The sequence below is a fragment of the Hemitrygon akajei genome, chromosome 1 (genome assembly GCF_048418815.1).
Source record: "Hemitrygon akajei chromosome 1, sHemAka1.3, whole genome shotgun sequence".
In the NCBI taxonomy this organism is placed as follows: domain Eukaryota; kingdom Metazoa; phylum Chordata; class Chondrichthyes; order Myliobatiformes; family Dasyatidae; genus Hemitrygon; species Hemitrygon akajei.
Genome location: NC_133124.1, coordinates 41,436,146 through 41,451,792, shown reverse-complemented (window position 1 = coordinate 41,451,792; position 15,647 = coordinate 41,436,146).

Below are 15,647 nucleotides of genomic sequence, written 5' to 3'. Positions count from 1 at the left end.
ACAAACTTTTATGGATGTGTGTTGGAGAGTATATTGACTGGATGTATCACAGTCTGCTATGGAAACACCAATGCCCTTGAATGGAAAATCTTACAAAAAGTAATGGATATAGCCCAGTCCATCACAAGTAAAACTCTTCCAAACACTGAGCACACCTACACAGAGTGTTGTCGCAAGAAGGCAGCATCCATCATCAGGGACCCCCACCACTGAAAAAAGGTATAGGAGCCTCAGGACTCACATCACCAAGTTCAAGAACAATTATTACCCCTCAAAACCATCTGGCTCTTAAAACAAAAGGGATAACTTCATTTAACTTCACTTGCCCTATCACTGAAATGTTTCCATAACCTATGGACTTCCTTTCAAGGACTCTTCATCTCATGTAGTTGATATTTATTGCTTTTTTATTTACTTATTTATTATTATTTATTTTTGCATTTTCACAGTTTGTTTTCATTTGCACACTGGTTGAATGCCCAAGTTGGGGTGGTGTTTCATTGATTCTATTATGGATTTACTGAGTATGCCTGCAAGAAAATGGATCTCAGGGTCATATATGGGGACATATATGTACTTTGATAATAAACTTGCTTTGACCTTTGTTGGGGCAACATGCAAGTGTGAAAGTGTCAAACTGGTGGGGAGAATGTGATCTCAGACAGTTTTTGTTCAGGACTATTGAAAGACATGATGTCTCTCAGTTGATAAGTTTTAGGTGAGAGTGAAGAATCAAAACTGATTTTAACACTTTATTCTTCCATCCATTTACATGGAATCTCAATTAAGGCAGCTTTATGCATTAAGAAAAGTGGTGCCAAAAAAACCAAAACAGTTTATCTATGCCATTATGGGATACAGTAATTGATCTATATTGGAAGTGCAGCATTATTAAAACTATTCTGTTCATAACTTAAATAAATAGGCAAATTTTTTAAAGTAAACAGTCCCTGGAGAATGAAGAAAGTGATATTACAACAGCACAAAGTGATGTGATATGCCAGTGTAAAGAACAATGATACAGACAGAGTCAGGAACATATGGCATGCTGACAAATCTTGTGCCAAGTAAGATGAAAGATGTCTTGTTTAAACATGTTGTGCAGAAACTGTAAGATTACTTTAATCCAAAGCAGTTAAAAATAGCTGAGAGCTATCAATTAGGGACAAAGATCCAGAATCAACAGGAGATAGAAAGTGAGTACATTGTTTCATCATCGAATTTAAGCCTTTTCCACCTTTTTAGATTTGTTATGCTCTTGTTTGAGACTGACTAAATGGTCCAACACAGACCCAAAACCAGTAATGATTTATCATTACTTCAACTGCAATCTCAAACTCAATCTCAATCTCAACACGTTTAGGGTATTGCCACTGCAATACACCTCCAACACACTTTAGCATCAGTGGAGTTTATCTACAGGATGAGCTGGAAACTGTTTAATCTTCACTGCAGAACCAAGATCCCCTTGACTTCTGTCATGAACTACAGTTTGCAGATAATAATGTCCTCACTGGAGGGGACATGTAATAAACTAAATGTGTGAATGAGCCAAGAGCTCACGACACAAGACACAACCAACCCCCCACCACCACCACCACCACTGAATATCAAATACAGTGAGTCCCAAGCAAAGGTGGATTACTTTCCATATGTTATGAGCAATTATCACTTAGGAAAGGTATGCATTGATGATGACAAAGTTCACTATGGTCTCTAATGAGGCAGCAGAGTTTTTTGTCATCAGAAGAGTGTTAAGACCAAGACCACAATCATCAACCTGGTCAGTGAGACCACAGTAATCCCTACCCTCCTATATGCTTCAGTTATGGACAACCAACAGTGGAAACCTCAAGGAGATGCAGAATTAACATCAACGCATTATCCACAAAATATTATTAATCAACTGACAATACAGGCAAACCATTATTTTTGTTCCCTCCCAGACCAACATTGCCAGCGTGAAGACTCCGATCATCTTCAAGCAGATCCAGTAAATCATACACTACAAAATGAAATGCTGGTGAGATCAATTCAGTCAATTATTACATTTGCAATGACTATCATTCAGTTGATCAGTTTAGAACCACCAAGTGTTTCATTTATCAAAAGAAAATTTTCATTTTAAACACCTAAATAAAGATAATTCAGTGACAATTTCAAACTATAACAAAGAGGACTTCACAGTCTAGAAGTTCATTCAGACTGAAAGAACTGAAATTGTATGAAATCTATTTCAAAAGCAACAACTTCAGCACAGGGCCAGAATTTGAAGCAATGTTTTTTTAACAACTAAAGCTGACATATCAGATAACACTGCTGCAGACTGTTCAATAATGAATTAAGCATTTACTCTAGTAATTTCAGCAGATACCCATCAATGGAACACATGATAAAACTATTATCATAGTTGGAGATCGGGTAGATAGAGCTTGTCAGCCTGGGAAGGCAGTCCATCTAAGAGAGGGAAAACTCTGATTTCAAACCTCTGCTACCTTGCGGCCATACCCACTCATGGGAAAGGCTTTGGGAGTAAACCCTGAGGACAAATCCAGAGCTGGAGTCCCTAAGGCAGTCCGACATTGTCTTCAACCTCACCCTGGCAACTCCTGCGACGACACTGGTGCCAAGTTGTATCAGTCCTTGTCCTTCCTTTGGACAACAACGGTTGTGTGGAGAGGGGAGACTAGCTGCATGGGCAACAGCCGGTCTTCCATACAACCTTGCCCAGGCCTGCGCCCTGGGGAAGACTTTCCAGGTGCAGATCCATGGTCTCGCAAGACTAACAGATCCCATATATAGTTGGAGAGGTTTTACAAATGTTAGTCAAATGGAGTATTCATTACAACAAAATGGTGGGAAGTAGAACTGCTTGACATTACAGGAAATGGTGAAATATAGCCAACTTTATTTGAGAAGAATGTCTGAGATACCTCAGAACAGATTTGAGTGTCAATGCTGAAAATATTCCTTCGAATTGTTGGTAAAAATAAAATGAAAACAAATGTTGGTAGAAAATGAGATCAAATCCTTAGAAAGAGGTGACATAGAATCAGAAGTTGTAGAATTGTTGTGGGTAAAACTAAGAAACCGCTAGGGTAAAAAGACCCTGATGGTAGTTATATACAGGCCTCCAAAGAGTAGCCAGGATGTGGGCTACAAATTAAAGTGGAAGATAGAAAAGGGATATCAAAAGATTAATATTATGATAGTCATGGGGAATTTCAATATGCAGGTAGATTTGGAAAATCATGTTGTTGCAGATATTCAAGGAGCAATAAGAATAGTGAGCTACTGGAAAATGATGCTGGAGAGGTAGTAATGGAGGACAAAGAAATGGCGGGCAAACTGAATAAGTAGTTTGCAGCAGCCTTCACTGTAGAAGACGCTAGTAGTATGCCGGAAGTTCGAGATTGACAGGGCAGAAGTGAGTGAAGTTGCTATTGATAGGGAGAAAGAACTGAGAAAACAGAAAGGTCTGAAGGTAGATAAATCACCTGGACCAGATAGTCAACACCCTAGAGCTCTGAAAGAAGTAGCTGAAAAGATTGGGAAGGCATTAGTAGTGATTTTTTTTTAAGAATCTGTAAATTCTGGCACGATTCCAAAGGACTGGAAAATTGCAAGTGTCACTCCATCCTTCAAGAAGGGAGAGAGGCAGAAGAAAGGAAATTATAGGCCAGTTCGCCTGACTTCAGTGGTTGGGAAGATGTTGCAGTCTATTGTTGAGGATGTCGTTTCGGAGTACTTGGTGGCACATGATAAAATTGGCCAAAGTCAGCATGGTGTCCTCAGGGGAAACTTTTGCCTGACAAATCTATAGGAACTCTTTAAAGAAATAACAAGCAGGCTAGACAAAGGAGAATCAGTGGTTGTAGTGGACTTGGCTGTTTAGAAGCCCTTTGACAAGATGCTGCACATGAGGCTACTTAACAAGTTAAGAGCCCATGGTATTACAGTAAAGATTTTAGTGTGGATAGAACATTGTCTGATTGGCATGAGGCAAAGAATAGAAATAAAGGAAGCCTTTCTTTTTTGGCTGTTGGTGGGTAGTGGTGTCTTTGTTGGGACTAATTCTTTTTGCGTTATATGTCAATGACTTGGATGATGGAATTGATGCGTTTTTTACAAAGTTTGCAGACAACAGAAAGCTGGGTGGAGGGGCAGATAGTTTTGAGGAAAGTGGGAGGCTAAAGAAGGGGTGGATGGAATACAGTGCCAGGAAGTGTATGGTCATGCACTTTAGTAGAAGAAACTAAAGGGTTGACTAATTTCAAAATGGAGAGAAAATACAAAAAATCTGAGGTGCAGAGGGACTTGGAAGTCCTTGTGCAGGATTCCCTAAAGTTTAATTTGCAGGTTGAGTCTGTGGTGAGTAAGGCAAAGGCAATTGCAAGAGGACTAGAATATAAAAGCAAGGATCTAATGCTGAGGCTTTATAATGCACCAGTAAGGCCTTACTTGGAGCATTGTGTACACCTTTGGGCCCTTTATCTAAGAAATGATGTGCTGACATTGGAGGGGGTCCAGAGGAAGTTTACAAGAATGATTCTGGGAATTAACAGGTTATCATATGACGAGCAATTAATGACTTTGGGCATTTACTCATTGGAATTTAAAAGAATAAGTGGGGATCACATTGAAGACTATCAAATGTTTAAAGGCCTACATCAAAGGGATGTGGAGAGGATGTTTACTAAGGTGGGTGATACTAAGACCAGAGGACGTACCCTCAGAATAGAGGGATGTCCACTTAGAACAGAAATGAGGAGGAATTTCCTCAGCAAGAGAGTGGTGAATCTTTGGAATTCATTGCCACAGTTGGCTGTGGAGGCCAAGTAATTGGATATATTCAGCAGAGATTGCCACCCTGGTGGTAGACAAAGAACAATATATTCTAATTGTTTACAAGTCATCTGTATATAGAGTGAGCTATATCAAAAATGTATCATAAAATTAGAGCAACACACACAAAATACTGGAGGAACTTAGCAGGCCAGGCAGCATCTATGGAAAAAAGTACGGTTGACATTTCGGGCTGAGACCCCTCCTGGTCGTCTGAACTGCTGAGTTCCTCCAGTATTTTGTGTGTGTTGCTTGGAATTCCAGCATCTACAGATCCCCTATTGTTTGTCATAAAATGAGAGCTCTCTTCTGCCCACACACCATTGAATAACAACAAAAATAACAAAACCTAAACAACAACACATACAAAGGACTTCTGACGAAGGGTCTCGGCTCAAAATGTCAACTGTATTTCTTCTTACAGATGCTGCCTGGCCTGCTGCGTTCCACCAGCATTTTGTGTGTGTTTCTGATTTTCTTAGCACTTTTCAGGAAATTACAAAAGTTGTTACCTGGGTTCAAATGATTGGATAGGCTGGGTTTAATTTTCCTGTAGTGAAGTAGGTTGAGATGTGACACTATAGAGGTATAGAATAGATAGGATAGATAGCCACTGTCAGTTTCCCATTGTAGAGGTGACTAAATCTAAATGGTACAGGTTTAAGGTGAGAGGGAGGAAGTTTATAAGGGATCTGAAGGGAAAATTTTTCACTCAAAGCGTAGTTAGCACCTGAAGTGAGCTGCCAGGAAAGATTCCATCTCTCTACTTTCATCAGAGATTAAGGACGTCAGGATACTGTTCATTGCCTATAGCTCAGCATTTAATACCATCATTCCCACAATACTGATTGAGAAGTTACAGAACCTGGGCCTCTGTACCTCCCTCTGTAATTGGATCCGAAATAGGCCGAAGTCAGCATGGTTTTCAAAGGGGAACTGTTGCCTGACAAATCTGTGGAAGTGCCTTGAAGAAATAACAAGCAGGATTGACAAAGGGGAGTCAGTGGATGGTGCTTACTTGGATTTTTAGAAGGGTTTTATGGTCTTAAGGGCTTTGACAAGGTGCCACACATGAGACTGCTTAACAAGATAAGAGCCCATGGTATTACAGGGAAGCTGCTAGCATGGATAGAAGATCTGTTGATTGCTAAGGAGCCAAGAGTAGGTATAAAGGGGGCCTATTCTGGTTGGCTGCTGGTCTTTAGTGTTGTTCCACAGGAGAGGATATTGGGATTGCTTCTATTCATGTTATATGTCAATGATTTGGATGATGGAATTGATGGCTTTGAAGCCAAGTTTTCAGATGATACAAAGATAGGTGGAGGGGCATGTAGTGTTGATGAAGCAGGGAATCTGCAGAAGGACTTAGACAGGTTGTGAGAAATCAGCAAAGAAGGTGAAGATAGAATATAGCTTACGGAAGTGAATGATCATGCACTTTGGTAGAAGGAGTAAAGGCACAGACAATTTTCTAAACTGGGAGAAAATTCAAAATTCGGTGGTGTAAAGCTAATTGGGAGTACTTGTGCAAGATTCTCTAACGGTTAACTCGCAGGTTGAGATGATGGTAAGGAAGGCGGAATCTTAATGAAACCTATTGAATATTGAGAGGCCTCAATGGAGGGAATCCAGGACCTGAGGGCACAGCCTCAGAATGGAGGGACATCCATTTAAAGCAGATGAGAAGGAATTTCATTAGCCAGAGCATGGCAGATCTGTGGAATTCATTGCCACAGATGGATTTGGAGGCCAGGTTATTGAATATCAGAGGTTCATGGCTTGTGTGTTAGTCAGCATGTCAAAGGTTTTGGGGAGGAGGCAGGAGGATTGGGTTGAAAGAGATAATACATCAGCCAGGTTGGAATGATGGAGCAGACTCACAGGGCCGAGTGCCCTAGTTCTGCCCTATGTCTGATGGTCTTGTGGAAAGAAACCAAGTTAAATAACCCATTTTCTTATACTGCACATCTTGAGCAGCAACATCCTACTTCTACAGACAGAACGTTTGTGCAGAGCTTGTCTGAAAAGCTGCTCTATACACAATACTTTGTTTTTAATTCAAACTGTTTGCTGCTTGCCATTTACTTTTTCTTAACTGAAGACTGGCTCTCATTTATGACCAGAAGATAAACAATTTAGTTGGAAGTTTACTTACAACTGTTTGATCTCGACAAGTAGCAGCTGCTGTGTTTAGAAAGGGAGCCTGACAAAATGTGAGATGCCCTGACCCAGGAAGTGATTATCCATCACACGGGTTGCCATGCTGTTCTTGGGTACCAATATAGCACATGCAGTTTTTGAAGCAGGTGAGAACCTGAAACTGCAGAAAAAAAGAGGTTGAATATCTCCATAAATACTCCAGTCAACTGGTCTGCTCACATGTACTAAAGGAATAGAAAGTGTTCCAGAGCATAAGGAAAAGCTTAAGCATCTTATTTTTAAAGTGGTAATTCACATAGTTATCCTCCCGCTGATATTGCAGGAAGAATGGAGCAGGAGGGCAGCACAACTTCTCAGAGGAGGTCAAAGGTTACATTCTCATACAACTTGTGTGGTATTGGTCTTAGTTAAGGAGGGAGATTAATGCTGTTCAGAGGAGTTTCCTAGAAGTATACCTCAAAATGGTGGGCTGTCTCTAAAAAAAAAAGTTGGACAGGTAAGGCTTGAAATAACCAGAGTTTAGAAGAGTGAGCGAGAAAAAGGGTAATGACAACACATGTGAGATCTTGACATGGCTAAATTTGCAGAGGACGCTTTCACTTGCAGAGAATCCATAAATAAGGATCAACATTTAAAATAAGAAGCCAGCATCTGAGACAGAGCCAAGGTAATTATATTTTTCTCTCTCTCTCAGAGATTGTGGGTCTTTGGAATTTTCCCCCTCAAAGGACAGCAGAAATGTGTTTTAAGGCAGAGGTAGATAGATACTTGATAAGGAACTGGGTGAATGTTTACTGTGGGTGTATGAGGATGTGGAGATGAGAGTGTAAAACAAATCATTCATGTCCTTATTAAATATTGAAACTGGCTAGAGAAACTGATTGGCCTAATTCTTCTCTTAATATAGATGTTCCTGTGCATTGTCCATTGGTTGTTCTACTGTAGTCAGTTATTTTGCCGGATGGTTTGAGATTTTGCTGGGTTAGTCAATAGGACTAATGCAGCTTAATTGTGTTCTGATACTTTCACTAGAATGTAGAATTATCATTTGTTCAGCCATTCTATTGTCATGTGCAGCTTTCTGTTCTTGAATTTCACAAAATTAAGATGTGCAAACACACCATATACTCTCCCTGTCAAGTTAATTCCCGATGTTATGGTTCCTTCCACATGGCTAAAAGTCAACCTTACAATTTCAAAATAAATATCCCACCTGATTAAGTAATTCTTCAGAATTATATTGACTCTGACAAAGTATAGAAGTATCACCAGCCTTAATACTGTTTGTAAACTCTATTATGGTATGTACATAAATCTTGTTTCATGAAGTTAAGTCTTGTAACACAATTACAACACAATGAGAAATACAAAACAGAAGGATGACTTCAAAAGCTGGGTTTTCATTAATAAAAACAACAAAGTTTATTAACCAGTAAAACAGAAATTTTTAACTAATAGCAGATTTGGGCACAAGAAAGATGGAAGGAAATAATTTAAGTAATTTGATTTAGAATAAAGGAACAAAGGTAATGACTACAAAATAAGTTTAGAACAATAGGCAGAGGAACATTTTCACAGACCTAGAAAACTGAAACACTGTGCAAATTTATGCCCTATTTCCTTCATTACAACAGTGACTGCAGGTTAAAAATAAAAAATTGGTTTAAAATAACATGGCATGCCTTAGAGTGCTAAAATGTTCATATAAATTCAAGTCTTTCTTTCTTTTTCACTCCTACAGTCAGTGATTGCATTGAAGGTAGAAGGAAAAGGGAAGGAAGTCAGATGGATGTATTTGGTAACTTATGTGAAGGTTAAATGCAAACATTGTCTAGTTGGTCTGAAAAGACCATAAGGTCATAAGATATTGGAGCAGAATTAGGTCATACAGCCCAACAAATCATCTCCACTATTCCATCCTGGCTGATTCAATATTGCTCTCAACCCCATTCTTTGCCATACACTTCACTACACTATATTCCATCTGCCACTTCTTTGCCCATTCTCCCAATCTGTCTAAGTCCTTTGTGGGCTCCCTGCTTCCTCAACACTGCCTGCCCCTCCACTTAACTTTGTATTGTCCACAAAATTGGCCTGAAAGCCATCAATTCTGTCATCCAAATCATTGACATACAGCATAATGTGAAAAGAAGCGGTTACAACACCACCCCCTGTGGAACACCACTAGTCACTGACAGCCATCCAGAAAAGGCACTCATTATTCCCATTCTTTGCTTCCTGCCTGTCACTATTTATGTTGCTATCTTTCCTATAATAGCAGAGGCTCTTAACTTGTTAATCAGCCTCACGTACAGCTCATTGCCAACGGCAACCTGAAAATCTAGCTACACAACATCCACCAATTCTCCTTTGTCTATACTGCTTGTTATTTCCTCAAAGATTCCAACAGATTTGTTCTGCAAGATTTCCCCTTAAGGAAACCATGCTGACTTTGGCCTATTTTATCATGTGCTTCCAAGTACCCCAAAACCTCATCATTAATAATGGACTCCTACAATATCCCAACCACTGAAGTGAAGCTAACTAGCCTATAATTTCCTTTCTTTTGCCTCCCCCCTTTCTTGAAGTGTAGAATGAAATTTGCAATTTTCCAGTCCTCTAGAACTACTCCAGAATCTTGTGATGCTTGAAAGATCATAACAAATACCTTCACCATCTCTTTAGCTACCTCTTTCAGAACCCTTGTGTGTAGATTATCTGTTCCGAGTGACTTAACTACATTCAGAGCTTTCAGCTTCCCAAGCACCTTCTCCTTAGTAATAACAAATACATTCACTTCTGCTCCCTGACACTCTCAAATATCTGACATAGTGCTAGTGTTTTCCACAGTGAATATTGATGCAAAATGCTTATTAAATTCATCTGCTGTTTCTTTCTCCCCCATTACTATCACTCTGCCATTATTTTTCCAGCGACCTGATATACACTCTCACCTCTTTCACTTTTTATATATCTGATAAAACTATTGGTATTCTCTTTTATATTATTGGCTGGCTTACCTTCATATCTCATCTTTTTTTCTTCTTATAGCTTTTGATGTTGCCTTCTTTGGTTTTTAAAAGCTTCCCAATCCACTAACTTCCCACTAATTTTTGCTCTATTATATGCCCTCTCTCTTGCATTTATGCTGTGTTTGACTTCTGTTTTCAGGCACAGTTGCCTCATCCTGCCTTTAGGATACCTCTTCATTTTTAGGATGTATCTATCCTGCACCTTTCGTATTGCTCCCTGAAAGCCCACCATTGCTGTTCTGTGGTTATCTCTGCTAGTGTCCTCTTCCATCAACATTGGACAGCTCCTCTTTCGTGCCTCTGTAATTCCCTTTACTCCACTGTAATGCCGATACATCTGATTTTATCTTCCCCTCTCAACCTGCAGGGTGAATTCAATCATATTATGATCATTGTCTCCTAAGGGTTCCTTTACCTTAAGCTACCTCACCAAAAACTCACTACTGCATTTCACCTTATTCAAACTCATCGATAGGTCATGTAAACAGTCATCCTGGCCTTTCAAAAAGAAGTTGAATAGACATGTGGGGAAATAATGTACAGGATTAAGAAGGACTGGGACTGACCAGAATGCTCTGTAGAGAGACTCATGAACTCAATGGACCAGACTGCTTTCCCTTGCTCTGAAATAGTTCTAACAACATCTTTGCATTATGTCCTGATGCATCTATGTGGAGTTGCAACGAGAGTTTTATTTCCTCTGATCTTTTTTGCATCGGCATGTAAGAGACTGTATTATTCTAAAGGTTAAAGTTTTATCATCCTCATAACAATAGCAAGTTGACACCATTTGCACTCGGATGCAAATACATTTTTGCATTAAATATGCAAAGCATGTTTTGGTTTTAATTAGATAGTGTTTTGTGAATTAAGCATTAAGCTTCTCTACCCTAAGTAAATCAATTAAACTAATGATTATGTAGCAAAGCCGATTAATTAAGTCCAGTCATGGTTTTGTATCATTTTTAAGCACTAAATATTTATAATTAATGCATATTTAACCCAGCTTTAATACATGATCTCATTAAAACCTCCTCTCTGTATTTTTCTCAAGGCATTCTGACATCTGCAGAGATGTAGTCCTTTGAATAAAAACGGTCTTCCCTTTTGCTAATAAATTGATAAACTAAAATAATGAACTTTCATGTTGTAGAACACTGCTGACACTTTGGTGGGATTTTGAGTGCCAATGTTCAATCAGAAATAGAGTCTGACTCATCACTAAAGGTCAAATTGCTCATTTCCTGAAGGTAAGTAGTTTCATCTGAATGATTATATCTAAATGTTCCAATGAATAGAACTAACGGTAGTAAATAAGAAGAGGAAATAATAAACTGTGTGGTAGAATTTGGGTAACAACTAAGAAAGTGATGTATTTTTCATTGGAATACACCTAATGGCTATGTAAAAGATAGTTCTGGTATCTGGAACTTACCAAGTGATGCTATCTTGGTGCTGAATTAAGGTCAGCTCTAACCTATTTTAAATAAATAGGTGAACTCCGCTCTTGAGATAATAGGATAAGAAACCTGATTTACTGGCCTGAAATTATGCAGTTAGATGCCACCCTTTAGAGCTATTAATTTCCGCTGGGAAATTCCTGGGATTGGGAAATTTCTCCGATTTTTCAAATAACAGTGGGGATCAATGTACTGGAGACACAGATGGAGAATATGTTCACATGGCAAACAACTGTCAAACACATAAATGTAGGAAATAAGAACAAGAGTAGCTTTCTGTTCCCTTGTGATGATAGCATCATTCAGCAAGATTGTAGCCAGCATTGTTTCCCTATATCCATTGATTCTAAGAGTATCCAAAGATGAATCCATCTCTGTTTTGAATTAAATCAATGGCTGAACCTCCAGAGGCTACTGAGGTGAAGAATTCCAAAGGCGCACACCTACCGAGTTAAGAGATTTCTCTTCAAATCAGTCCACATATTATTTTGAGTGTGGGCTTCTCAGTTATTTTACAAAATTCACAGAACACTATCTAATTAAAACCAAAACATGCTTTGCATATTTAATGCCAAAATGTATTTGCATCCAAGAGCAAATGGCATCTAATCTTGGATGCAAGTACATCATATTCATCCTAATAGATACCGTGTCAAGTCCTCTGTGTGCTATATGTACTGGAGGAAAGTCTCCTCTCAATGTCATAAACATGGTAGAAAAGAAACTAACTTACTCAACCTTTCCTTACACTACAGACCTTACATCTCAGAAAATGATGTGGTTAATCTTCATTGCATTCCCTCAGAGTCATGGATCACTACAGCACAGAAACAAGCCTTTCAGTCCATCTTATCTGTGATGAATTATTAATTTACCTAGTCCCATTGACCTGCACCTGGATGATAGCCATCCATATCCCTATCAAAATTTCCCTTAAATGTTGAAATCAAACCCACATTCACCACTTGCGTTGGCAGCTTGATCCATACTCTCACCACCCTTTTATTTAAGTTCCCCTTAAGCATGTCACTTTTCATTTTTCACCCTTAACCCATGGCTTCAACCTCTAGTCTCATGCAACCTCAGTGGAAAAAGCCTGCTTGCATTTACCCTATCTATATCCCTCATAATTTAGTATGCCACTATCAAATCTCCCCTCATTCTCTGACACTCTAAGTCCTAATCTATTCAACTGTTCCCTTATACTTAGATCTTCAAGTCCTGAAAACATCCTTGTAGAATTTCCTTGGACTCTTTCAATTTTATTTACGTTGATCCTATAGGTGAATAAAACTGCACACAATACTCCAAATTAGACTTCATCTATTTCTTATACAATTTCAACATAACATCCCAACTCCTGAGCTCAATACATTGATATATGAAGGCCAATGTGCCAAAAGCTTTCTTTACAACCCTATGTGCTTGTGACACCAGTTTCAAAAAATTATAGATCTGTACTTCCAGATGCCTCTGTTTGACATGTGAGTCTTACCCTGATTTGTTCTCCAAAAGTGCAATACCTCACACTGGTCTGCATTCAATTGCATCCACCATTTTTCAGCCCATTTTTCTATCTGGTCCAGATATTGTCTCAAGCTTTGATAGTCTCCTTGCTATCCACTATGTCTCCAATTTTGGTGTCATCCACAAATTTGCCACATTGTTATTCAGATCATTGATCCAGATGACAAACAACATTTCATCTTGAATGCCAGGTGACTGAACCTTCTTGAACGGCCTCCCATGCAGGACCTTGTCAAAGGCCTTGATAAAGTCCATGAAGACAACATCCACTGTCTTGCTTTCATCAACTCTGCCAGTAACTTCCTTGAAAAAGCTCCATTATATTGGTTAGACATGACCAATCATGCAAAAAAGCCATGTTGACAATACCCAATCATTCATTGTCTATCCAAATATTTTTATATCTGGTCCCTTAGACAACTTCCAATAACTTACCCACTACTGATATCATGCTCACTGGCCTCTAAGGCAAGTATATCTTTTTTTTCAGTAAGGAGACCAAAAATAGAAATAAGGAGGTCAACTTAATGTCTGCCTCCCTACCTGGCTGCTACACCTGCATGTTAAATTTTAATGACACAAAGACACTCAGGATCTTCAGTCAATTAACATCTCCCAATCTTTAGACCAGTTAAAGGCAGGAAATTTTCTTTCCTGATGATAATAGTGAGCCATATGGATTTTTTTTTTACAACAAACTGCTATTTCTATGGTTACCTTCAGTGATGCTAGCTATTTTTGAATTCCAGATTTATTTCATTTTATTTAAATTGTCATGCTGCAGTGGTGGAATTTGATCAACTCTAGATCAAGAATCCACAACTTTTGATGCACACTACTATATGGCAAGAAACTTGATAAACATGGATTATTGCAAGCTCTATTAAATTGATACTTTTGTTTAAATTTCTGTGGGTTTATTATGTTGTTGATTGAAATTTAAACCAACTATTTAAAATATTCAGCATTATTGGGTCTTTAAACATGCAGATTACCATAAATATTATTCAACTACTAATACATTTAGTAGGTGGTGATAAATGTGAAAGGGCATCAAAGTCGAATTTATTGTCATATTGTCAAATGCGCAAGTACATATATTCAGTGAAAAGAAAAACTTACTTTCAGAGGTTATGTAAGAATAATTTACAACAAACAAATTAAACATAATTTATACACAATATTTACAAGACAACACGATTAGAACAAAATCAGCAAAGCCCATTTTAGTGCAAAGTGGTCAAAGTTGTCACAGTTTAGCTAAACTGTAGTGATTAAGGTTTTGCTATTTGGTTCAAGAAACAAGTGGTTGAAGGAAAGCACCTGGTTGTGTTACAACTTCAAGCTTCTCTACTTTCTATTCAAAGGTAGTTGGAAAAAGATGGCATTGCCTGGAAGGTTGGCATCTCTGATGATAAATGCTGCTCTCTTGAGGCAGCACCTCCTATAGATTCTACCAGTGGTGGGAAGGGATTTGTTCATTATGTACAAGGCAGAGTTCACTACTCTCTTCAGCTTTTTATGTTCCTGCACGTTCAATTTGCTGTACCAGTCCACGATACAACTATTCAGGATAATTTCAAAGGTACATCTGTTGGAGTTTGTTAGAGTGTTTAATAAAAAGCTGAATCTCCTTACCTTCCTAAGAAAGTACAGATGCTGGCATGCTATCCTTATGACACAACTTAAGAAGGACAATATTTGCACTTCGTGGAGCAGACTTTATGGGCCAAATTGGCAATTATTAAAATACAGCAACTTGTTTTTCTTTAAAAGATGTATCCTAGAAATCTTAGATTGTTAAAAGATCGTTTAAGAATGTCAAGTAGCCAGTAGAATCCAAATCCAGTAGACAGAATTGAACTCTCCTCAGCCTGCTGCCTAGGCTTGCTCAGCTCCAAAACTTGACTGGGCTGGATGGGGAGGCAGAATGAGCTGATTCTTCACCACTGGCAATCATGTGAGGAGGCAGATGAAGGCCTCACATGAAGGAGCTCCGAGGCCCACCTCCAGGTCAACCAGAAACAGCTTTTGACTGACAGCAAGCCTAGAGGCAGCATTACTCTTCTAGTGCAGTCAAGGCCTTGAAAGTCTTTGCAAATGATTCTGCTATTGAGGCATTTAATATCTGCTAACATTGGTTTCAAAATTTTAATATTTTATAAAGGCAAATTAATTAAAACTCTGATAACCAAATACAAACAGTAAAATATACTAGATTAAAAATAATTTGACTTAACTTTATGCTCTAGCTTTCCACGTCAAATGAGCAGGCCCCGATACTGTGCCTCGACAGCCTGGTGGTAGATTGCAGAGCTTTGTGTAACACTGGATATCACAGCAGGATCGGTTTCTCTTGATGGTTTTGTTGAGCTGACATCGAGAGGGCAGCTATTACTCAACTTGTCTTGTACTTATGGTGTGTCCATTTAAATACAAGATTTACTTACCTGGTGGTGACTGAACAGTTGTGAGTCCCTGCTGAACTTTGTAGGTTACAATCTCAGGCAGAACTTGTTCACATTGAAAACAAATCATACTTCAGTTAAACTCTACTTTAATGGGATTTTTGTGCTTGTATGAACGACCAAAATCTGACAAGTGATATCAGTACTTACTGTCA